Here is a 25,588-nt window from a genome sequence, read left to right on the forward strand (position 1 = left end):
TGTATATGGCAAACTACATAAACATGTGTATCATAAATTGCATAATTTTATTCAACCAGCTCCAATGTCAATTCTCTGATGTTGTATGATATTTGAATATTTCAATTGATTGGAATAATCAAGTACAACGAGTTGGAACAAGTTATAAGGAAAATCTAAATGATATCATAACCACCGATAAAAAAAGCGAATGGTCAAATTTTAGCTTAAATTAGATAAACTGCTAAAATATTTTCAAAACACATGCTCCTATGTTTATATATTTATGTAACGATATAATTTGTCCTCGACAATACGTATAGCAATACTTAAGTAATATACATTTTATTAACACTCTATTTAACGCACGATGACGATTGAGGAATTTCTCCACTCCTTTTCTTTCTTCTCTTCGATACTATTGGATGTAAGGATATTAAAATAAGACAACAAAAATGCTACTAATTAATTTCTCGAACGTGTGCAGCCGATAACGATGCAATTTATAATTGACTGCCACGATCTCATAATGAACAACATACACCACAGCTTAAAAGTATTGTTTATTTTTGTCTGGACATATTTCAATTACAAAACTACAGTCAAATCAAGTTGCGATGATTATGTTCTCCGTAACCATCACACTTACGAATAATAATATATTACAAATCGATTGAATTAATTTGTAATATATTATGAATTGATTTTCGAAAGTCAATATCACGTAAGAAATTGGCCTTTATAATTGTCATACCCTAGAGAACTATCTTATTAGTCGACAAGCTTTTTATCTTCAAATTATTTAATTTTTAATCACGAGATTAGGGAGAGTCTTCTAAGCTAGTAGAAAAACTTTCGTTGTTGATACGAACAGTGACATTTGAATAGAAAATGTATAGTGTATCAGAAAGGTATTCGTACATTTACTATGAAAAATTTTCATGCGCATATTGTATGTGTTATATAAAACATTTTAATATTTGATCAGCGTTATAACGAGATGCAGCTGTCAATATCATACTGACTTTGAATTTAATCTGAAAATTAAATTAACTTCTATATGTGCATATAGAAGTTGCAACATATTAACTGCGATCTTATATTTAAAAAAGGATTAGTATACAGTATGAACAGTCACTTTAAAACATATAATAAGTGTTAAAGATGGTTTCACTAAATACTGAGACTTATTGATATTGCACATGATTGTCTGTTTAAATATTTTTGTGATCTTTGCAATATATATATACTTAAAAAAAATACTTTTATACTATACTTAAATATATAATTATTAAATATGTTGTAATTTCTATATATATCTTCAAAATTATTTAAAATTTTACCAATGTAATAGTGATAATTGGATGTCATTACAGTGCTAATTAAATTTCCAAATGTTTCTAATAACACACGTAATATGATCATAAAAGATGTCGACAAAGTGTAGGAATACTTTCGCGAGCCACTGACTGTCACTTGACACGATTAATCTATTGCGTCGATGATTGTTCTGGACATACGTATGACAAATATTTCCAAGTAGAATCATATATATCTTTTTAATTCGTTAATCGAGTAACGTATGATAACGTTTTTCGAACTGTAAATTAGATTCATACTCTGGTGCTACTGTAAGAAGATAGTAAGTGTTGTTTCTAATGACTAATTCATCAGCAATTCATCGTTAATTTGTTCAGTTTCGTACAATTCACATAAATTACTATAAATCTAGCAAAGTGTTCGTATACGTTTAACATATAATTTAGATTTATATCTCAATTCGATGAAAAGATAGCAAGTGTTGCTTCTAATTACTGATTCATCACTGATTTCTTTAGTTTCTTAAAATCCGCACATGGTTACTGCAAATCTATCAAGTGTTCGAATACGTTTAACATGTAATTTAGACTTATATCCTCGTTCTGTAAGAAGATAGTTAGAGATGCTTTTGACTACTAATTCCCTTTTCATTTCTTAAGTTCGATGTAATTCACATAGTTGGTCACTACGTATCTACCAAAGTGTCGCTTATACTTAAACTGATCAATAGCGGACATCATGAGAAAGAAGACGAAGTAAAGATGATCCGAGAAACGCAGAATTTCGCCCTCAGATTTGAACGTTTCCGTTCGTCCAGTGTTGGGCCGAGATTTGGCACACGGCTTATCGGAATGCCGCCGACCGAGAATAGTAACACACCTAGCGACTGTCTGCCTGCAGTGGTTCTCTGCTTTTCATACCGTTTTCAAACTTGCTAACTGAAATTCGTAATGGAAAAGAACGCCTCTCGCGCGGTGGCCATAGTTTCACGGAGAAGTTTCAGCTGTGGTAACGCTACCTGACGATTATGATCAATAAGTCATGGATAATGCGCTGACAAGCTTGACCCATTGATTTCGTCGATAAAATATCAAGCATAGAATGTAATTGAAATGGAATATGGTAATTACAGACTATAGGACTTGAATTATGCTCCACTTATTTTTGCTCTGTTTTTATTTCATCGATTAAATATGTTAATGTAGTGTTGATGTAATAATTCTGGTTGTAGTTTTGCCGTAATAATGTACATTTTAAAACGGGGTAGTGACCAGTACTGATGGTAAAAACTAGGTGGAGGTGATTTCGAACGAGGAGATAAGTTGAAACTATGGAATAAGCATTTTTCATTCGAGGTTCCGTTTTTGAGAAAATCGAGTTTGTATCGAAAATTTGTGTATACGTTTCAAGTATATTTGAAGCTGGCTACTTCCAGACTGGAAGCTATTCTACGTATAAAAATCGAGTCGAAAATGTAGAATAAAATTTCTTCATAGGATGCTTCGTTTCTGACAAAATGAGATTTGAAAATTGATCTGGCCTGTTCCTAACTAAACACGTTCAAACTCCATTTTTTTCTCTCGAAAATGAGGCTTTACACTGATAAATTGTATTCTATATTTTTCACTTATTTTCGCATATAGAATAACCTCCTGCTGGTTGTTTACTCGCACACAATTGTTAATTAGCCAAATCCATATATGTTAGACAAATTTTCCAATTCGATTTTGTCTGTAAGGAAGCTTCAAATGAAAAATATTTGTTGCATATCTTCGACTTGCTTTTTCATATAGAATCGCCGTCACCCTGTGCAAATAATTTTTATATGATTCTTGAATTCTTTATTAGGAATTATTACATTAAATAATAGACACTGGCACCATGTATAATATGTAACTGTATGAATTTGTAAAAATGAACTTAGATACCGAACATATCAAGTGTTCTATTATATTATTTTACTGTCATCTACGATCTATTTTCTAACATCATTGTATTCTTTAATAACGAGTGCTTTCAGGCGTCAAGCAGAGTTTTTTGTTACCTTTTATTTGAAATAAAAAGTAACCACAACAAATAAAAAATAAAACAAGTAACCACTGCAAATAAAATAACAAACAGGATTATTTCAAAATAAGAACGAATGCAAATATAAATTCCAATATCTTACTTGAAAAATAAACTATTTCCAAACATTTCAAATAATAACGTAAAATAAGAAACGGGAGTTTTTCCTATACATAAAAGACCAATTATTATAAATTCGCTCTTAATACAACCCGAACATTTCACCAGATGATCGAGTCACATCGCCATTAAATAATAGTAACGAAACAGTCGTTCAACTGGGCCTTATAATGAGAGACGAGTACTTGTTAACGAAATCCATCATGTTCGAAACGTTACACACTATGCTCGTCGTATTAAGTGTGCGTTTTGGGATGAATATTCCATGGCACGATAGAAAGAAAATTATTTTCTCGTAAAGACAAATAACAAATATCTAAATGTCAAATAAAATAACAAGATAATAAAATAATAAAATAATTTGGTCTTCAGATACATCGTTACTTAAATAGCATCATCTAAGATGCAGAGCAAGAAACAAATAAAGCCAAAATTTTATTTGGATAATTATTTGAATAAAAATTTATCTGTCATCAAGTATATGCTGATGTAATGTATTTTATCTAATTGTAAGTCACTTAAGCGAACATGCGTATCACTGTGCTCTACTGTCTTTCCTAGGAATTGGTAACGTACGATACTCTGCATTCGAAATATGTACCGCGAACGTTGAACCCGCTTGTAAACATGTCGCTGTATCTTAAACCCTGTCTTTACAAATAAATTCCCGTGATCTTACCGGATTTCTCTAACTGCTTATCTACCGTATTTATAACAATACGTAATTCGCAATCCCGTGTATATACATTATAACAATGCTTCAAGTTACATTGAACTATTTATCTTGAAACATCGATAAGTAAAAGTATCGATGCTTATCTATAAATCAATGCGATAAAATTCTCTGTATATTTGATTCATTTCTCGCATATTAGTTGCGAAGTTAAGTGATCGAAACGGATGGCATTTTATATTTTATATGTAGTAATGAAATATAGATATAAAATAAGATAAAAATTACCACCTAATGACAAAATCCGCAATCACTTAGTTGTCAACCCAATAAATAGTATGGTAAGTAATTTATTGCACCATCCGTACATTTTAATGTTTAAATGGATATAATACATATGCAGTATAAGTCTAATAATACTTCAACAGTCTATAAAATATGCACGAAGAAAATCGTAATATTACTCGGATAGTCGAGTTGATTTTCTTTTTCGGTCGCGCTTCCCTCCCTTTCTCCCATGAAAAAATAATAAATTATAAATAATAAATAAATCTGTCGTCTTACAACCTTATTTATTTTGATTATTTACAGATAAAATGATATTCCGCTTTATCAATATGTATCTTGCAACAGGATATCACGTATTCTTCCGAATAATGATAAAATATTTGCGTAGTCTGTTGAAGTGTTGAAAACTAGATACTCCATGAAATATAACTTGCATATGCTTGCTACCTTACACCGTATTATCTACGGAGATTAAGCAATTCGCATTTATTTACTTTCATGGGAAGTTTCAAACAATCAATTAGTTATTTTCCGAAATAAAATATACACAATAAATAAAGATAAACTTATCTAAAGAAAAATTACATCGCTCGCAATATTTATCTATTTTGTAGCCTAGGTCTACATATTTACAGAGGACTTATAGACTGCGAAATACAATTAAAAAGCTGTGGAGTAGATAAGTTCTGAATGTGTTATCGTTTAGCGAAGAAAAACAAACTGTCGTAAAAGCGAAGGAAGTGAAACTTCTGTGTACCATTCGTCATTTCAGAATTCTAGCTCAACATAACCTCAACGCGGTGACCTCTTAATTCGGAGGTTAGGAGATGCCCGGAAAATTCTTGTGGAACGTTACAAAATCAATTTTATCGTCAACAGCTACGAAACTTCTTCCATTAGATATGGAAAATAATATGGTCCCTTTATATCGAATTTACTTCGTAAATTCGTTTAGGTTTAGGTTAAGACCAAGTATTTTCCCGTCATTTTGTAAGATTTCAAGATCAGTTAGTGGGTTAGTCCATAAGCTTGTAAGTTATAGAGTAGCGTCTTTTCTTAGATATATTTTTTTATTATTGTTTTGGATGAAGAGTTATTCGATTTATAAGTATCCAGGCACTTCGATCGTTTTATTCTAACGGTATGTGAATCTGGTCGAACTATAGAAATTAATGACGAATTATTAATTAGAAGCAACGGTTACTATCTTCTTATAGGGAATCATCAGAATGTAAATCTGTATCACGCATTAAAAAGCACAGCAACAATTTTATTTTAATATTTATATAATGTATGTAAAAAAAATAATTATATATTATATAATGATATGTACATTCGCTGTTTGAACATCACTAATTGTTTTAGCATTAAAGCATTTTTATCGTTTAGTTTAGAAGATCCTTCTCAATCTGTCTTATAGTCCAAGAATTGAAAAATCTGGAGATGAAGTGTTTGTGAAGTAGTAAAGTAGTTCTGTAAGATATGACAATTACAAACGTCAGTTTTGTTATTACATATTGACTTGCGAAGATCGATTGAATCAACTTATAATGTACGTACTATTATGTTACTATTACGTTACGTAGCAGGAACAAAATCGAGGTCGGAACATTTGTCGATGACAGAGATGGAGCGTTGGCCTCAAGGTATTGTCCGATATATCGGGTCATCCGATAAGTAATGCGGCTTTTCTTAGAGTTAGTTCAAAACAATGGAAGTTGTTACTGTCGGAGTTTTAAAAAATTAGGATAGATAACTTTACATGAAAAGATAGTGAATTATAAAAACACGAGGAAATTTATCACTGGTCGATTATCAACAGGTAATTGTTTATTTTCCTTCTGATAACATGAAAACCAACGGTCGCATTATTTAAAGATGACCTAATATAAATATATGAAGGACCTAACAGAACCAAACCGGGAAGGCTATATAAATTAGACAATAGTCTACAGCAGATGCCGAAATACGTTTAGCTGGAAGGCATGAATTTAGTATATTAGGGGAAAAGGAGAAAAGAAGAAAAATAAATGACGCAGAGGCATGCCAGTTATGTAAAGGAAAGAAACCTTGAAGCATTTTATATCAGCATGTTCTCGGTACCAACAATATGGTATGCAAGGAAAGAAAAAAGCGGACACTTGGTTCCACGTACTAATCACTGAGACCGGAGAAGGCTGTGCTTAGATGAATAATAAACTATCTTTTTATATATGGATATAGATGTAAATACAGCTACATTTATATTAACTCATCCTCTAAGTAATGCAGATTAAAAAAAGTAAAACAACAACAACAACAACAACAACAACAACAACAACAACAACAACAAAACAACAATAATAATAACAATAATAATAACAATAATAATAACAATAATAATAACAATAATAATAACAATAATAATAACAACAATAATAATTATTATTATTAGTTGATAAGAACTTATACAACATCAACAATAAGTTGATAAGAACTTATTACATAAGAAAGTAATATAGTATAAGAAACTAAATAAGAATGCAAGAATCTCCTTGTAATAGACGATGAGCCTAAAGTATGAATAAAACATTTTTATTATTATTACAGCATATTATGTAGCTATGGTGATTATGTGAGGAACGAAATCGTCGTCTAATTCGACTGTAGTTTCGTAATTAAAAATATGTCTTGCCACAAGTAAGCAAGTATTTGAATACTTTTGAGTAATCTTATGATGTATAACACGTTATTCTGCAATCATCGAAGTGCGCTTTGATGTCGTATATTTCATTTGATTGATTAATCGAATTCTATCTCACTATTCGCTTAAAAAGAAATTTTGACAAATTTAAAATCGTACATTTATTTCGAGGCTCAACTTTCAAAATTATGGTATTTTCTTTCCAGCTTCTATCGCTTTGAGGTTTTCCAATATAATTCGCAAAAATAATGACGCAAAATGAATTTCCGATCTTTCCATATTAATCGCTTCATATTATTCCGCGGCCTGTTTATGACGACACCAACCGACGGTTTAAAAGAATACCAAATGAGCACCTTCTACATTTAGCAAAAAGAGTCAGACAGAAAATGAACTGCAAAGTGCGGAAACCGAAGGCAGAGAAATTAACGCGGAGGAACCCGTTCTGCTGAATCAACGTGCTCACGCCACGTAACTTTACGAGTCTTTTAATTAAGTCAAATAGTTCGTTACTGTGCAAATGTCTGGAAACAGACTGTGAAATTAATACAATTTCTCATCGGCGAATGAATTGACTTCAACGATTACATTAAACAAGGCACCATACGGGATCTGATTCGAGCAAATGAATAGGATAGGTGTTTAGTAACACGGCAACAGTATTATCGATAAACTTACCACGTTTACATTGCGTGTTTCGTTTGAGTAACTAATTAAGCTTCGGGACGTATGTGTACTCACGTTCGACTATATACATACTTCTATTATATTTGGTTCGGGTATTTGATGAATGATCGTAATGCGTACATATATAGTGTGTATGTAATAATATAATGTAATATTGTGATAATAATAATATAATGTGTATATATATACCATAGTTACCTTCTTATGTATGTATAAGAAATTATATATATATACGGGGTGGTTTGTAACTGGTGGTACAAGCGGAAGGGGGGTGATTCTACGCCAAAAAAGATATATAAGATAAGATAAAAGATATATATAAAGAAATATAGAATAAAAATTTTTTTTTAATTTTACAACGAGATAACGATCTATAGTGAGATCCGTTATAACGAGACGTGATAAAGTGCACGCGTACCGAGCGAAAATTCAAAGTCGATTTTCTCGAAAACAAAGCCTCAAACGAAAAATTTTTATTCTTTATTTTCGATTTTTTTTTCGCGTAGAATCACCCCCTTTCCGCTTGTACCACTAGTTACCAACCATCCTGTATATATAAGAAAATAACTATGGTACTATTACGTCTAGATACTATAAAATAATGCAATGTTTTGTATAGGATGATCCAAGAAGAATTAGCTTAGAATCTTATTATTTTATATTCCTAAGGAATCCTATTATTATATATTAAAATTTACTTGAGCATCTAAAACATTATTTTTGAAGATGTGAAAAAGACTTATTAACGAGAATTGTTCAGTATAAGGGGGGTTATAATATTTTTTGGGAAAGGACGTAATAATTTTCTTGTAGCTAGAGGAACAGCTGTGGAAATACTATATCTTGGCAAAAGGTACATCGATAAGGAAATTACAATAGGGCGTATAATTCTATTTCTTCTTTTAAAAGAGATTTTCATATTCTTCTTGCGTCTGGATATTAAAAACGTAGAATGTGACTAACTAATCATAACGACCATCTTGTTCCAAACCGTTCGAAATAAAATACTTTGCAAAGACTTCATACTTGGACTAAATTATTCCTTAATGATAATTTGGAGGAGGGAAGATTAAAAAATTTTCATTTTAACGATATGTTAAAATTCATAAAAAAAAAAAATAAATTATGCAACAACGTTGATTTAATTCAATTACGCGCTATATATTCCTACAATGTATCATTAATGGCCTTGTAGTTGATGTAACATGAAATACTAATGAAAAATAAATCGACCCATATATATATATTTTTAAATACTCATACTTCGTTCGTTATTGTATAAAATATACATATTTTCCAGTTAATAGTATGATTCAATATATTTATTTCACTTTACTTATAAGCAAACTAAATTCATGAAACATTCTCCTATGAAAATTATATTTTACATCAAAATTATATTTTACAATGAAAGTATTATCTTTATCCTTCTTGATCATAAATTTTTATAATCTTAGATTCATGTTTATTAAACACCTTCTATGTATTGTTTTTATGATTAGTAAACTGCGAACCTTTATGTAATTTTGCGCACTTTTATGAATATGGTTAAAGAAATGGAAGAAGCTGAGATTTTACAGCCAGCACTGTACTTTAGATATCTTACATAAAGGCCGCAGATAAAAAGACGAATAGTCATATTTCTCAACTTTTATAGAAAATCAACTTTATAGTTCGATATATCGTCAACCGATCTTATATCTTTTTATTCGATTTTCAGATATGTGTTTTTATCACCTCTTGCACATTCAGAGAATATTAATAACATTGATCGTGTATGCAGCGTAATATTAATTAAGTAGAACTAGCATCATAACTACACTGGAAATTTATGTATCTATTAAATCTTTAATTTAATAGAGGTAAAAATAAAAATTAATATTGAATGAATCTTTTAAGAAACTTAAAGCATTCGATGTGCGAACCACAGTTGTTGTCTTGTTGACAAATAAAATTAGCATCTTCGCTTCCTTTTGTTAATGCTAGCAAAACTATTTATGTACACGTGTGTTTCTTTTCTAGGATTTCCGAAAAGGTATCACACATCCATACTTGTCATTAACGATAAAATTAACGATGCGCGAAACTAAGGACATTTTGTCTAGAAGAATAGTATCAGCAGCAATATTAACTCAAATTGGAACCAAAGAAATCTCTGAGAATAAGATAGAATAAGACTGAGAATTAAGACACTAGAATTTTAAGTCAATTCTGAAATACACTCTGCTCTAGTTCTATCTATTGTCTTGTTATCATTCATGCTATGCTATATTATGTTATTCCACGTGGTATACTATATATGTCATATTACATTACATATATATATTACATTACACGTTGCTGCGTTTTATTCCATTAGTTCACCGGTTCTTAACACTTTATCGATCGATAGCAGATTAATCGGCTTTTGTCCCCGACGCTTACCGATCGATAGCCAATTAATCGGCTTTTCGTCATCGACAATCTTTCTCATTATTTGAGCAGTAATTTGTTATTTAGTACTAAGATACCTTGCTCAGTTGTGTCAGTTACGTTGCTTTGTAAGCTCCTACAGTTTTATACCAATTTGAAAAACTTACCGTTCGCAATGAACGAAAAGAACGAAGAACGAAAAATTGGAGAGTCTGAACCGAAACAGAGCCGGCACCAGGGAGAATCTACGCCTGAGCTGCCGGTCGGACATATGTATGCTGTTGAACAGCTAGCGGTCAGTGAAGTGTTAACCTTATGTTTACGGACTCCCTTTAAATTCTTCGCTATCGCAGCCCCCCATGACTCAACTGAAGACTGAAATCCGTAATGTGGCAAATATGTACAATTGAAACACTCGTCAACTGCTCATCAACAACCTTCAAATTTGCAGAGAAGAGATTTGTTATGAATAAACACACGTATTAAATATTTTATATTCCCATAGTGGGGACTTGGCGGACCCACGGAGATCTGCAGACCGCAGATTAAAAACCGCTGACCTAGTTCGTAAGATAGACGTTACACCGGTGCAATGGTAACATAGTATTGGTATAGTTAAAAAATCAAAATGACATCAAGTGTACACGTTTGTAACAGATATTATGCTAGGCTTTACGTCTCGCGTCAATAAACAAATAATAATACTAATAATATGCGGTAATGCATAAAATATTCGAAATAATAATAGTGGTAATAATATGCAGAAATATATAAAATATTCGAAATGTAATACTCCTTACAATATTTACTGAATGAAACGAAGCTCTATTTAAGTTTTGGTTTTTTAGTTGTGTTCATAAAAGTATGAATTCGTGTAGGTACACATCCGCGGTCTACTAATAGCTACACTAATATTATCAGTTTCTTTAGAAAACACGGAGGATTCATCATCGATCCACGAAGGCTACACTAACTATTCCATGTTAAAATACTTCTCCTTAACTATCAAGTGCCACGAAGGCCGGAAAATTAATAGAAATAAATTTATCGTATTCATCGCGTATAATTTTCACATATTTTTGCACGCTATGCACATTCTTACATGTACGTTAAAATTATCCACCGATGTACAAACATCAGCAGTCTACTGATTAGATATCGATGAATAATAATAATAATAAATAATACATAAGAAGAAATATCATATCTTATTAATAGAATCGAAGGTACAATAAGCTCGTTGAATCGGATCAATGAAACGACGCGCAGCGACGAAAGCGATGAAAACAACCGCATCGAAAGTTTGCGTTTCTCTTATCGGAAACGTTACGCAATATGCTTCGATACGGTAGAAAATCTTCCGCTCCTTTTCCCTCTTCTGTGACTGATAACAACATCGTGCATCATAATAAAGCTTCGTTTAAACAGGAAGCAATCGATCAAAGTTCGACGAAGGTTTGGAAATGAGTAAAGAAGATTTTATATAACAGGAAACTTCAAACCATATGGCGAAAATAAGTTGTTCATTCTCTCACTCTGCGATTCTCGAGTTTCTATCATTTTTTCTACGTTTCTCTCTTTCTTTCTCCTTTTTTCAAAATTTTGAGGAAATATTTATAGACAAAATTGAATCAAAGAATTTTCTTTTTTTTATTATTTAATTTGTACTTTACAATTTGTCCAACTGGACGTTTGGTAAATGAACCAAAGAATGACACATACTGATAAGAAATTTTGTTCGTATTTTGTCGAAGCTTGAGACGTGCTTAACGTTAGAGAAATACAATTGTGTCTAGAATGATGGAAAGACGCGAAAGGGATGAAAGAATGCGAAGCTACGCTGCATCTTTTAATTAAAAAACGGCTGTAAAATTCTCAATTCTCGTGTGGGTACGAGCTACAAAATACGACATGACAGAATTTGATTAGACGCACGCATTTTCGTCGCAATTTTGTTTCATTGTATCCCGGATCCGACTTTTGCGTAACAGCTAGACCGCAGATTTTTAAATATTTATAGAAAATTTGAAAGTTGCATAGAATGGCCTATAATATGAAAAAATATATGAAATATCAATGTCCGAAGTATGGCACTGTCTATAATGCTTGATAGATAAGCTACGACAACTTGCTACGGAGTTCGTACTTTTTTAATTGTATTTTCAATAATATAGATTTGCATAAATATCAGCAATCTAGTAACATTTTCCGCGTTATAATTATACTGGTTCTACAATTTTGAAACAAGAATAAACTAGTTTCCTTTTTTCAGGAAGAAATTAATAAATTGTTGTATTAATAAATTCAAACGTGCCATACTTGAACACCTTTTGGAGTATTGCAACACCTAGCGTAGAATTTTCATATGAATATATATTAGGTTGTCCGAAAAGTGTCTTTTTTTTACAGACACGTCTTCTACAACAATGAATCTTTATACAAACATGGAACCTAATCTGTCGTACGTTGTAATCTTTATTTTGATAGAGCAAAATGGATCATACGTAATTCGATAAAATAATATAAAACGAAAAATGTTGTGTAACCATTATTTCCTTATAAAACTAAAGAAACTTTTCGGACGACCTAATATATTACGCTCGTTACACGAAACTTCGCGAAATTTCAATAGATTTGAGACCAGTGCGAAAATGTATTGAGAAGTTGCATATATCGCGGACATACGGTTAATGAAAAACTAATACACAGCATGGGTAGTAGTCTGAAACGTAAAATTAATGCTAAAGATAGTCTCACTGTTGTGGCTTATTAATATAGCGAATAAGTAAATAATCGTTCAAATTCTTCGATCTTTATCCCACGATAAATACATTTCTAACTTCTGTACACGCATTCGGACCCCGTTTTAAATTTTCCGTTTTAAGTTATATAAGACATTCGAAAATAAAATTTTCATCTATGCGGTGAGTGCCTTGAAATGCAACATAATTCATTCAAAGCGTTTTGCTTAATAAAACCAATGGATAACTGAAGTAGACTCAATCTGTATTACGTATATGTAGAAACAAAAAGTTTCTACGAATATTCGAATATTTTCGTAAATAAATAATTTCATAAATAATTTCCTAATAAAAGGATACCGTCTTTTCTTATAGATATCAGAGTTATAATTTGATACACACAGGAGTCTCTCGAATAACACGCTATTCTTACAATTTTTACGGATTCGCTGTACGACGGTTCGAGAATCGGAGAAACTTAATGGGAATTTTCAAACATTGAAATTTTGTAATATTCCAATTTTTAATCCGTTTTTAGTCCGTGGAATCGTATTGGCTTTTTCGCGTTCGAAAATTTATTGTAACTAACATGAATAACATTAATATGTAATATTTTAAATTAATTATCGATTGCTCTAATAAAAATATATTAATTATAAGAAATACGTATTTTTATTAATTGTGACAATCTAGCCAGCATTTTTCTATTAATTCTACGTTTCGTGTAACACGTTTCGCGTGATACGACGTTTTTTCGGAATTTAACTACCGGTGTTGTACGGTACCTGATACCTGTACAAATATTTCACATGCTACTTTAAAATTCTGTAATATAATGAAAATGTTGAAAATCGTGTTCTACGATACGCGAAATTACTAGACGATAGAAAGGTCGAGAATTTTTGTCCACCTACGTATTCCAATAAAATTATGTTTAGGCGTGGCAACATGAATGCCGTATTGATAATTTATCATTGCACGATGTTACAAACGAGCACGTATAATCATCAACGTCGACGATCACCGAAGATTTCTTCATGTCGGCTAAATTAACCGAAGAAGAAAGTTTTCAATGTATGAGTTGTACGTATTAGAAACGAATTAAAGAGTCGTAGAAGATCGTATCTGTTGGATGTGAAGGAAGAATTTCTCAAGGAAAACCCAACCAGTGCAAACTTTAACCATAAACGACGGACAATAATATTACATCGTCATGGAATAACTTAACTTGGCCAATCTAGATTTATATACATTATACAGTCTCATTAAGTTAGAAAAATTTACCAAATGTCCAGCTGGACAAAATGTAAAATACAAATTAAATAATAAAAAAGAATTATAAAGTCTCGTTTAATCCAAGTTTCGTATATCTTTATACAAAGATTTCATTCGTTGTTTTATTTATTTATCTTGTGTCGCATCAACTTTTACGTTACAAGTCTTTGGTTACAAATAAGCATTATCGATACGATCGTTTATTGTTACAACAATAATTGTTCAAACTAAAGCTATCAGCCACAGCTGTTACATTGCACTGCGATACAGACTATAAAGTAAGGATGTACGCCAATAACTTTTGCGATTACTGTATGTACATACACAGCTAACGATTATATACGAGTTATATAAATCGCTTCGGTGAAACATTATCAAACGCAACGCGTCTGTTCCGATGATTCACTATGGATGAAAGAGTAGCACCGTGACCAGGCAACTATGTATCAGCGAATCTGTTGAGAGAAATTCGCGTGGTAGCAAAGAACGAAATCCCTTACGTGTAAAGGTTATTTTCGTCCGTATCATTCTACGGTGAAAACACGATGTTCCTTTTTGCTCGTTCCACTATGCTTTTGTACAGAATACGAACGTAACGATGATGTTGCACCGTTGCATTCACTGGAAATACACTCGCGGCTGATTTTGTTGGCGAGGATATCGCTCCGTTTACCTTAATCCTTCTTTTCTTTTTCTCTTTTTTTTGCACTCGAAAACGTTTATTGAAAATAGTCGTCGTGCGATCAGCGATGAAAAGATATGCTTGACATGTTTATAAAAACGGTTAATTTTCATAGCTATCGCTGGATCTCAAAAGAGATTTTTCGACAAATCAAATGATTAAAAAATCATTCCGATCACGAATAACAACCGTAGATGGTCAACATTTATTATTATTTAATTATTGTCGCATCGATTAATAGTCATTAGCGATCGTTAATTAAAACTAATTTACATAGGTTGGTAGGATCATTACCTTCGCGTAATTGTTTTACGTCTTTTGTGTGTACATACATGTGTATGTAGATTTGGTAAAGTAGTATCACAGTACACAGTTACATTATTATTACTGCAATAGTTATATAGTTATCGAAATACAATTATACAGTTAGAAAGAGTATGATTAAGAGTAAGTTTAATAAGAATAAGTTTCAGTATATGAATCATGTAAATCAATCTTATTTTATAGCTGGTAGGCAAAGATTAATAAAATTACAGTTACACAATTATAGTAACTGCTTTTAGTTACGAAAAACCATTATTCACGATGAGAACATTTTGTGGTTATTAATAACCGTTATCGATGACAGAAATTTTTCTGGCTACTAATACCTAACCATTATCGATAATGGAACTTCTTTTGGTTATGAATAACCATCATAGATAGCAAAATTGTGTGTGTGTGTTTTTTTTTTGTTACCGATAATCATTCTCAACGACAATAATCGTTTAAACTAACATACTGTTTCTTATATTACAAATCCTGTTAAATTTGATTTATTGCCGTTATCATCGCTGTGTCAGATTATTTTACACGTGTATTGCGATAAACACACGTAATTTTGAAAGATATTGAGGATGGGCTGTCATCCGTATTATATTATATTATATTAAATATCTTTGGGAATACGTATAATGACATATTGGTGCTAAAACGTGGAAAAAGAAAAATTCATTTCTCCAGGCAATGGGATTAGAAATATGTATATATAAAAAAATATAAAATATAAAAAATATATATAATTATATATATATTTTTCCAATCCCAATGCCTGGAGAAATGAATTTTTCTTTTTTCACGTTTTTAGCATCAATATGTCATTATATGTATTCCCAAAGATATTTAATAATGGAAATGCTCTTTTTCTTCACATTTCTTCAAAACGTGGGAATTATAACTTCTATTCGAATGTGGGATTTGTCGTTTGGATAAATCCTTAATGCAAACTATGGTTTCTAAAGAGGAAAAAAAAATATATGTCGGGTTTACATTAGAATTAGGGTTAGGGGCGTGAAACGAATCTTCGTTTGGATTACACGTTGTCGTTATGCAATAGAGAAGACATTGACTAGTGCAAATACGATTATCATAGAATTGGACAAGTAACCGTAGTAATTAGATACTCGAGAAACTAATGACAATGATCCTAGGTTCAATAACGAATCCGCGGTCGACGGGATGATAGATAAACGTGCTCACAAAATCTAAGTCGGACGCGTAATATTCACTGGTGTTACTCTTTTCGTCGATGAGATCGCAAGAAGGAATGAATTTCCGTCCCGACGATGTCACAGAGGAAAACTATGATGGGGTGTGTCTAAGGGCACGAGATCATCGGATTCGTCGAGGATAGCCTTCGTTCAGAAAGTAAGGGAAATTGGCGTTGCTGCTAATTGGTCAATCTCCATATCGGTGGTTAGAAAAAGATGCAAGCCGCCCTTGAGGGAAAGTTGCTAGTGGGAGACGTCATTCGTTGAAAAAATAGGTCTCCTCTATCTCCTCGTAGTTGGGACAAAGACTGTTTGTTCGAAGGACTTTAATTAGCTAAATCTTAAGATTTATAGCGGGCGCTCGGGCTAGCTGAACATGTACTGCGGAGACGCATCGACATCTGGCAATCATATTACTCGAAGAATAGGGTCTGCGTGTGGCGAGCTACAGGACAGGGCCCGTTGGAATGTTTACTGTCGAGCGTTACAACTATTTCCTTTTTAAGGAGAGCTATAGAATTACTCCATGCCTTTGTTAGACAAAGCGTTCATCCCGTGACCGCGGCTACGTTCGGCGACTGGCTGTCGCCTCGAGCACAAGCTCATTATCACAACTCTCGAACAATTACAATCGGATTGAATAACTACAATTGTTTAATTACAGCTATAGTAGACTCTAGGTTACAATGTTGCGGGATTATCCAAAATTCCAAAGGCTCCGGTGTTTTTTCATCTCCGACATATACATATTTAATATATAATATTTCTACGTATAATATAATACATATATATTTCTATACAATTTATAGAATTGTCGTAATAATTTTCAAAATTGTTGTTTATGGAATTATAATCATAATTGTCGTCATTTGCAGACATTTAATTTCAAAAGCAAGACTTTATAAAATTCTGAATTTCTGTAAAGTTGGTTAAAACATGATAGGCGTAAGCCTGGCTTCCCTGGTCAACCAGGATAAAATGTAATTATCCTTTTCTCTCTCGTGTCTTTTTCTCTCTTTTTTGTTGTTGTCTGCCTCGTTTTTCCACGAGGCTGATAAACGATTACTGTTTCAAAAATTTGAACGATGCTGCAAGATTAGGTGCGATAGCTTGAGAGGAAGGTTGGGGTCAAAATGTTTATAATTTCAAAGTGAAATTAATTTTTATATCCTCTAAATAGTAAGAAAGAATTGAGCAGCATTATTTCCACGATATGGAATCCTGACTTTTTATATCATTTTGCTGACTTTCATGCGTTAACATAGTACGAAAGAAGTTGATCCATTCTTTTCATATATTTATTATATCAGCACACTGTTCTGGTTTTTTGCTATACAAAATGTGGAGAATACAGTTAATGTGTACCTCTCTTTCATCTTTCCATTTGCATCATCGGTCCATTGTTGGATCATCTTTCCATCAGAAAGTTTCCTTTTTATTACAAAGGTAGGATTATTGGCTTTCCACTGGCTCCAAGAATGCGAATCATGTAAGTTTTTCCTTGAAGCAGCTCAGAGGTAAATTATATGCTGCTATACAAATTATGTATATATAGAAACCGACCTGAATGTTTCAGGTCGTCCATAAATTTATGCATAACTTTACTAGCGCGTCCTTGTCGTCTGATCTTGTTATCTCTAATACCGGCATAAATTAAAAAACAGTGTATTCATCCTTTCTTTTCAGCATATGTAATTTTCTTCCATACTTACGAGTTTTATTTGAAATTTGAAATAGTTCTACAAAATTCATTCAAAATAGTCGACACCTCCACGGAACTATGGATCCATCTACACAGATTGTTACAGATTTTATTTCCTGGCTCGTGAATCTCTTTCAATGTACGATAAAAATATAAAACTAATTATACTAACTAACTATATTACACACATATATATAACGAAAACTATTATATTTTACGGTATTTTTCATTTCAAACGTTTTCGTATATTTTCATCAATGTCTATGTCTGGAGAGCGTGGAGGTGTTTTTCCGTATTATGTACGTGAAGAACGATACAGACAACAATCCAGACATTGTCCCATTAGTTCGAACGAACTCTTAAAACCATTAACGAAAGATACTGGGCGAGAATCAACACGCGTGAAAATCTTATGGTAAAGAGACTGTATGATAACGTCACCAAGGAGGCTACGTAGATCACATCCACCGCTGGATAAATGCCCAATTGCCCAGTGCCTCCGCTAGAACACTGTTTGAAAGCGAGGGGGACAAATACGAATAAATGTGTACGAATAAGTGGAGCGAATGAATGGATCGAGCGAATGGTAGTAAAATAAGTACTACAAATCATGTAAAAAGTTTACTAATGGTAAGACTGGCGCATGAGTTACGAGTAATATATATATATATTAGTTTAAAAAAAAGCGAGCCACGTTCATTTACTTAGTTATTTAGTGTGACCAAGGAAACCGAAGTCTCGGATCTGGACTTTTTGACATTTGCTCAGCGACTGACTAAAACCGATCATCAACGGCTCGATGTTGAGGAATGTTTAGATTATCGGCGCTCGGGGAGCACGGGGCGGCTACGGGTTCTCAGGGTGTAGGACCACGCCCTGGGAAACCCCGATGAATTTGATATTCTCCTATAGCCGGATAGTGGGTGGTCGGCGCCTTTGGCCTCCGCCAGTTTGCCGATCCAGTGCGGAGAACCTCGGAGAAGTTGGTGGGTCCGTATCTGCCAAGACCACTCACCTCATCTTTTTGTGGGGATCCCCGTCACCCTGCACCAACCTTGTCCGGGGTAGGGTGCGAAAGAGTGAGTAGCACCAGGATGGAAACCCTTGTTGACGACCTAGGCGATTCTTTACGAAGTATTATGGATAGAAAAACGAACCAAAAAATCGTTTACGCTGCAGGGGAGGTATACCCCAGTTCCGGCGCAGCCGCGGGTTGAAAAGCGGGCCCCACTGTGTCGTCATCGAGCAACCGTGGCCGTCCGGGGGTGGGCCGCCAGGCCCCCGGACACGCTCATGCGTCTGGCAAAGGTGAAGGGGACACGTGAACCCGGGCGGTCACGGAGAGGGACGCAGGAACCCGACCTTATGCCGTCGGCCCGGGATCTTCGTGGGGTGAATGCGGCGGTGGGAGGGTGAGATCCGACGACGAAATGTCGTCGTGCTCTTTTTACTCGACCGTTGCGGGCACGCTCAGCAAGCGGTCGTACCACAGAATTACCGGAACCGCGGAAAGCACCACCTCCGCCGCCAACGGTGACGGCGCAGGCGCCGGACACGACGGGCGGACGCGTTCGCAGGGGATCCGGACTCCACGCTAATACCGGCTCCCGATAAAAGGAAGAAGAGGGGCGCGAGGCGCGGGGTGGACACCGACACCCACACCGATGCCGAGGCTACCACCGTGCCCGCCGCCGCCTCTACCATCCGCGACGGTGCCGACGATGGCGACGACAAACGGAGTGACGAAATGAGGATCGGACCGGTCGACAAGCAAGTGACCGTGAAGGACGCGGAACCGACCCACGATCAGGAAGAGGAGGATGTTGCATACCTGCGAAGGAGGGTGCGCTCTCTGGAGAGAGAGGTCAATTGCCTCCAAGAGACGGTGGAACGGCTGACCAAGGAATGCACGGAGAGGACGGACAAAGATGATAATAAAGACGGTGAAGGACAAGAGGTGGGGATCACCTCGACGAAGGGGGGGAGGGCGAAAGAAAATGCTCCCGGGGCCCAAACGGGAGCAATTATGGGTCCCCCCATCTCCCCCACACCTCTGGTCAGCGTCGCGCCATTTCCGCTGTCCCGACGGGTCGGGGAGTAATGCAAAAACTAAGAAAACGGATAGATTCGGTGGTCCAGGACCTCGAGATCGACTAGAGGATCTCAAGATCCTGTTCCTCCGTAAGTTGGAGGAGTATTGGCGAGAAATAATGTCGGGGGAACAATCCCCGGCCACGGACGCTGGCGTCGCCACAAGGACCGTACAAGTACGATTGCGGTCGGCGAGAGACATCTAGCGGTCGACCGGAGAGTCGTCGGCCGACGAGGCAGGATTCACTACCACCATAGGAGGAGGAACAGGGAGAGCGAGGCGAAGGAATAGAAAGCCAACGGCGCAACCTCTTTCAGCGGTCCATGCGCCGACCGAGGACACAAGAACCAAGGAACGGGTATCGTCGTCTTTTCTGTCGTCGACATTGCGAACAGGGGCCTTGGCGCCCAGGACGGCGACCGGCAGTGGCGAACAAGGGCAGGGACTATCGCGGAGGTGGCCGCTCGGCCTCTGGTGCGCCCCCGCACGGGAAGGGAATCCATGCAAGGAGCGGGCGATGGATCCGGGAGCTATCGGGGCAGGAAAGAGACGTAACGCTAGAGGGCGAGACCTGCGCAGCGAGAAAGTGCCGGACCTTCCCCGACCCCCACGGTGCGTCGCGGTATTCCTCACCGTGAGGGACGGCTCGGGCTTCACGTACAGGGATGCGATGTCGGTGGTGAAGAGGGAAGTCAAGCTCTCCGAATTCGACATCACGGAGTTAAGACCGAGTAGGGCGATTACGTGGGCGCTGCTGTTACCAGGACGCTGGGACTGGTTGAGCGGATGGCGGCCAAGCTGAAGGACTTGGCCCCCCAAGGTAACCGTGCCGCGAAGGACGGCCGAGCTAAGAGTAACCGGACTGGAGGACTCGGTCACTCCGGAGGAGGTGGCAGCCGCTGTTGCTGAGGCCGGGGGCTGCCACGCCGATGAGGTCAACGAGTCATACGCTCCGTTTCTCGGGGCCTCGGGTCGGTGTGGCTACGCTGCCCGCTGACAGCGGCCAGGAAAATCAACAGAGGAGACGCTCGATCAGGAGGTGGGATTAACATAGGTTGGTCAGCGGCGAGGTTTTCCCCTCTCTCGGCGAGCCAACTCCAATGCTTCAAGTGTATGGAGTCGGGTCACGTGCGTCGGGACAGCACATTGACGGCCGGCCGGTCGGAGTGCTACTACCGGTGCGGGGCGGAAGGACATCGCGCCAGGGACTGCTCAGCGCGAGTACCTAAGTGTCAGGTGTGCGCGGACCTGGGACTACCCGCGTCGCGCCGTATGGGGCCACCGGCATGCAAACCGCCTGCTCTTAAGAAGAGGGCCGCACAGGAAGCAAGGACCGTTCCAGGCGACGGCGGGGAAGCGGCGACGAGGAAAGAAACTTAACTGGCTCCACGAAGGCCAAAAGAGAGGACAGAGAAGTCGGACACACCGACTGCGAGGGGAACAGCCCGGAGGAGGCTATGGAGATAGAGCTTCCCCCGATGTGAGTGGAAGAAGAAGAGGAGGAGGACAACTGCTCCTGTGGTGCAATCTTAATCGCTCCCGCCGGGCTCAGGACTTCATGTTCCAGAGTCTGGCAGAACGGCGGATCGGCCTGGCTGCGGTGGCAGAACCGTACAGCATTCCCGACGCGTCACGGGGCGCTGGGAATGTGATCGGCTCGGTCGCCATATTCTGGACCGGGATCGCGGGAAGCCCCTCCTGCTCGGTGATCGAGCGGGGACGGGGCTTCGTGGCCGTGAAATGGGCGGCCTGGCCGTGGAGGCCGTCTACGTGTCGCCCAACATCAGCCGGACCGAATACGCGCCCTTCCTGGACGGACTCACGGCTTGTGCGAGGCATTTGGGCACCTGCCCGTCACTGGTCCTTGGGGACTTCAACGCCCACTCAACGGCATGGTGCTCCCACAGGACCAACGGAAGGGGGCACGTCGTGCAGGACTGGAGTCGCATTTGTCCCGGAGTGTTCCCGGAATGCACGACGGCCAGTTCGGCTTCCGGAGAGGGTGGTCTACGATCGACGCTGTCGCCCGTGTCCGCTCCCTTGTCGAGGGGGCCGAGCGCCGTGGTTACGTAGCGTTGGCCGTGTCGCTGGACGTGGTCAACGCCTTCAACAGCATCCCCTGAGACAGGATATGCCGGGCCCTCGAATTTCATCGGGTACTCGCGTACTTGCGGGTTGTGGTCCGGGCGTTCCTCCGGGACCAGCGTATTATCTACACCGTCCGGGGCGGAGGAATGGCTGGGTGTGCGTTGTACCGCGGGGTCCCGCAGAGTTCGGTGTTGGGTCCGTTGCTGTAGAACATCGCGTACGACGCGGTGCTTCGTATGCCTCCGAACTCGGCACTGGCGTGCTACGCCGACGACACGTTGGTGCTGGTCTGGGGCACAGCATGGGGTAGAATCGTCCGCCTGGCAGAGCTGGCGATGGCCTGTGTGTGTCGCCGAGATCAAGGGATTGGGATTGAGGGTGTCATCCGAGACGTCCGAGGCATTGTGGTTTTGTTGCAGGGCCGATCACGGGACGCCTCCAGCGGGTTATCGCCTGAGGTTGGAGGGGGCTGCGGTCAGGGTCGGAACCAGCATGAAGTATCTGGGCCTGACCCTCGACAGCCACTGGACCTTCGGCGCTCACTTCGAGCGCCTGGCACCCTCTGTCGTGGCGACGGCGAACGCCTTAGGACGTTTGCTGCCTTGGCTGGACGGGCCCGATGTCGGGGTGCACCCGCTGTACGCCGGCGTGGTACGATCGAGGCTCCTCTACGGAGCTCCGATCTGGGCGGAGGACCTGATGATCAAGCGTCGCAGTCTCCTAGTGGTCAGGAGGGTACACAGGATGGTGGCCATCAGGGTAGTGAGGGGCTTCCGCACCATTTCGGCGGCAGCAGCGGCGGTGCTCGCCAGGTTTCCCCCGTTCGAATTGCAGGCCTTGTGGTGTCGCGAGATTTATCTCCACACTCGGGTTCTGTCGGGCGGGGTCGGCCCGGTGGGCGCCAACGTTAGGTTTCGGGCTCGGGGGGCTTTGCTCGACAGATGGCAACAGCCCATGGCGGCCAAGCCTCGACACGAGAGCGCATGCGTCGGAGCTAAGGGTCCTCGGGGCCGTCCTTCCAAACTGGGACGTTTGGTTGGACGGCGGCGGGCCCTCCCGGACCTACAGGGTGAAGCAGGTGCTCACCGGACACGATTGCTTCGGTGAGTATCTGCACCGAATCGGGAAAGAGGCGACCGCGCGTTGCCACCACTGCGGGGCGCCGCGAACTCATCGTGGAAATCGGATGGGATCTCTCGCCGTCGACGATCGTCGAGGCATTGTTGGTAAGCGAGAGAAGAAGGAGGGCCGTGACCTCCTTCTGTGAGCAGGTTATGCTTCGGAAAGAGGCTGCGGAGAGGGTGAGGGTGCGGTACTCTCACCCCGAGAAAATTGACCGGCGAGGGCGCGGCAGAGACCGTGGACGCGCTTCGGTGAGACGCGCTAGGTCCGCCGCGCCCCCCGGTGGAGTTCAAATTTAGGCGCTGGCAGCTCAGCGCCTCGGGGCCGCAAAGCACTCCGGTAGAGGAACCGGACTGCCTGGCACGGCGGCTTCGGCGACGAGGTGCGATGTGACGTGGCCGTACATCGCTCCATTAGGGGACGTATTGTGCGCGGGGAGGGGCCCGGTGTGTCGTTCGCACCGGTTCCCGGGCCCCTCTCGATCGCAGCTGGGACGGTCATCGTGGAGGTTTTAGTCGGTTGGAGTCCGGCACTACCACGCCGCTTTTCCCCAGAAGCGGTCTGGTGTCCGTGCGGATTTCCTCCGCGTTAATAAAAAAAAAAAAAAAATTAAAAAGAAAAGATTATCGGTGCTCGGACCGCCGCGAACACCAATGACTGACACGGGTCTTTAAAACTTTGACTGCCACGCTGAAATCACTCATTTCGCTCAGGATGCCACGGGAGTATTTTTATTATTCAAAGCATATATTGGCAAAATAATAATAAATTGATGATGTAAGACAGCATTCTTCCCCAATGGGCCGTTTATCTTACTGGTGATTACGGGTGACCACCTTGGTAACAATTGATAGTGACATATTATAACAAGGCTTCGTTTATTTCAACAAACCATTCGCATTCGTTATTTCGTCGTAAGAAAAACGTCCAGAATATATTGTTGAAACGTGTAGAAGATATTAATAAACAGTATTTGCTCATTCTATATATAATAGTAAGGTATGTGCACACTTCTAACTTCAATTATATGATTATAAAGCAGCATTTACGATTATTTTCTAAGCTGTGTTTACAATATTTGTAGATTAGCCTTCAAAGATATGGATGCAAACACAGTGCACCGTTAGATGCCAGATTTATTCTCATTTTTTTTATTGATGTTTTTATAAAAATGTTTAATTGTTCAATAGGGCACTTTTTATTTCAAAGCATGCGGTTATGTAGGTGTTTTTATAATTAAAGTAATATTACTTTGTTGTTGTTTGTTGTTATTTGCTATAATTTCGTTGTTTATATATATATGGATAGGTATAAAATAGGGTTTTTCACACGATTTGTAGATGCTTCACGATATGACAGTACCTATTTCCAGAATTGTTCTCGTTTCGATCGTGCCTCGATATTAAATGTAAGATCTTGACAGGGGCATGTCAGCTGAGGCTTTCGATGCTCCAAGAAACGACGAATACGAAGGCTGGGCACATGTCGATTTCACAGACCAAAAAAATATACAATCATGTTACTGATGATATATGTAAAAATAAAATTTGAATAAAAATGTGTGTTCTACCATCTCACTATCTCTTTTTTGTTTTTAACATTATTCATCGATCTAGATGGAAAAATCCAATTAAATAAATGGTCAGTACCGAACGACAATTTTTCGTTTCCTACAAATTACAACATTTTTACTCTCGCAAATTACCAATTATTATCATTGAATTTCACGAAATTAATTATAATTAATTTTGTTCCTCCTTTTATTAGCTTCCACTTTTACTACAAACTTACTTTTTAAATGTTGATTTCTACCGACTCTAGTCCGAAATATAACAAAAAAGTTTACGGTCGGTACTGTACGACTCTCCTCCTAATAGATGGATGCACGAAGGTTGTACCAGCTGGGGAACAGAACTCAATCATTTTCGATGTTATCGCTATTAATTTAGATTAGAGGCAATATCATATAACGTGTACGGTTTTACCCACCACACCGGGCAAAATCGAAAAACATAGAGATTTCGTTTTGTTGTTACTTCAAGTATTAACATGGAATTATTTATTATTTTATATTTACATTATTATATTTAATTTTATCTTCGTCCTTTCTTCATTATGAAAGTATAAC

The 25,588-nt window shown here is 38.3% G+C and overlaps 1 protein-coding gene and 1 long non-coding RNA gene across 2 annotated transcripts in view; both read right to left on the reverse strand.

The window, feature by feature from the left end:
• The window catches only part of LOC126867101 (UBA-like domain-containing protein 2), an 88,583-nt gene that overhangs the window by 13,053 nt on the left and 49,942 nt on the right, over positions 1-25,588 (reverse strand). The window lies entirely within an intron of this gene.
• On the reverse strand, positions 17,093-18,823 carry LOC126867102 (uncharacterized). Its single transcript, XR_007690146.1, has 2 exons — positions 18,169-18,823; positions 17,093-18,093 (listed from the first exon to the last, which is right to left on the reverse strand). It is a non-coding gene; the product is annotated as an uncharacterized LOC126867102 (long non-coding RNA).

The sequence above is a fragment of the Bombus huntii genome, chromosome 6 (genome assembly GCF_024542735.1).
Source record: "Bombus huntii isolate Logan2020A chromosome 6, iyBomHunt1.1, whole genome shotgun sequence".
NCBI classification, from domain to species: Eukaryota; Metazoa; Arthropoda; class Insecta; order Hymenoptera; family Apidae; genus Bombus; species Bombus huntii.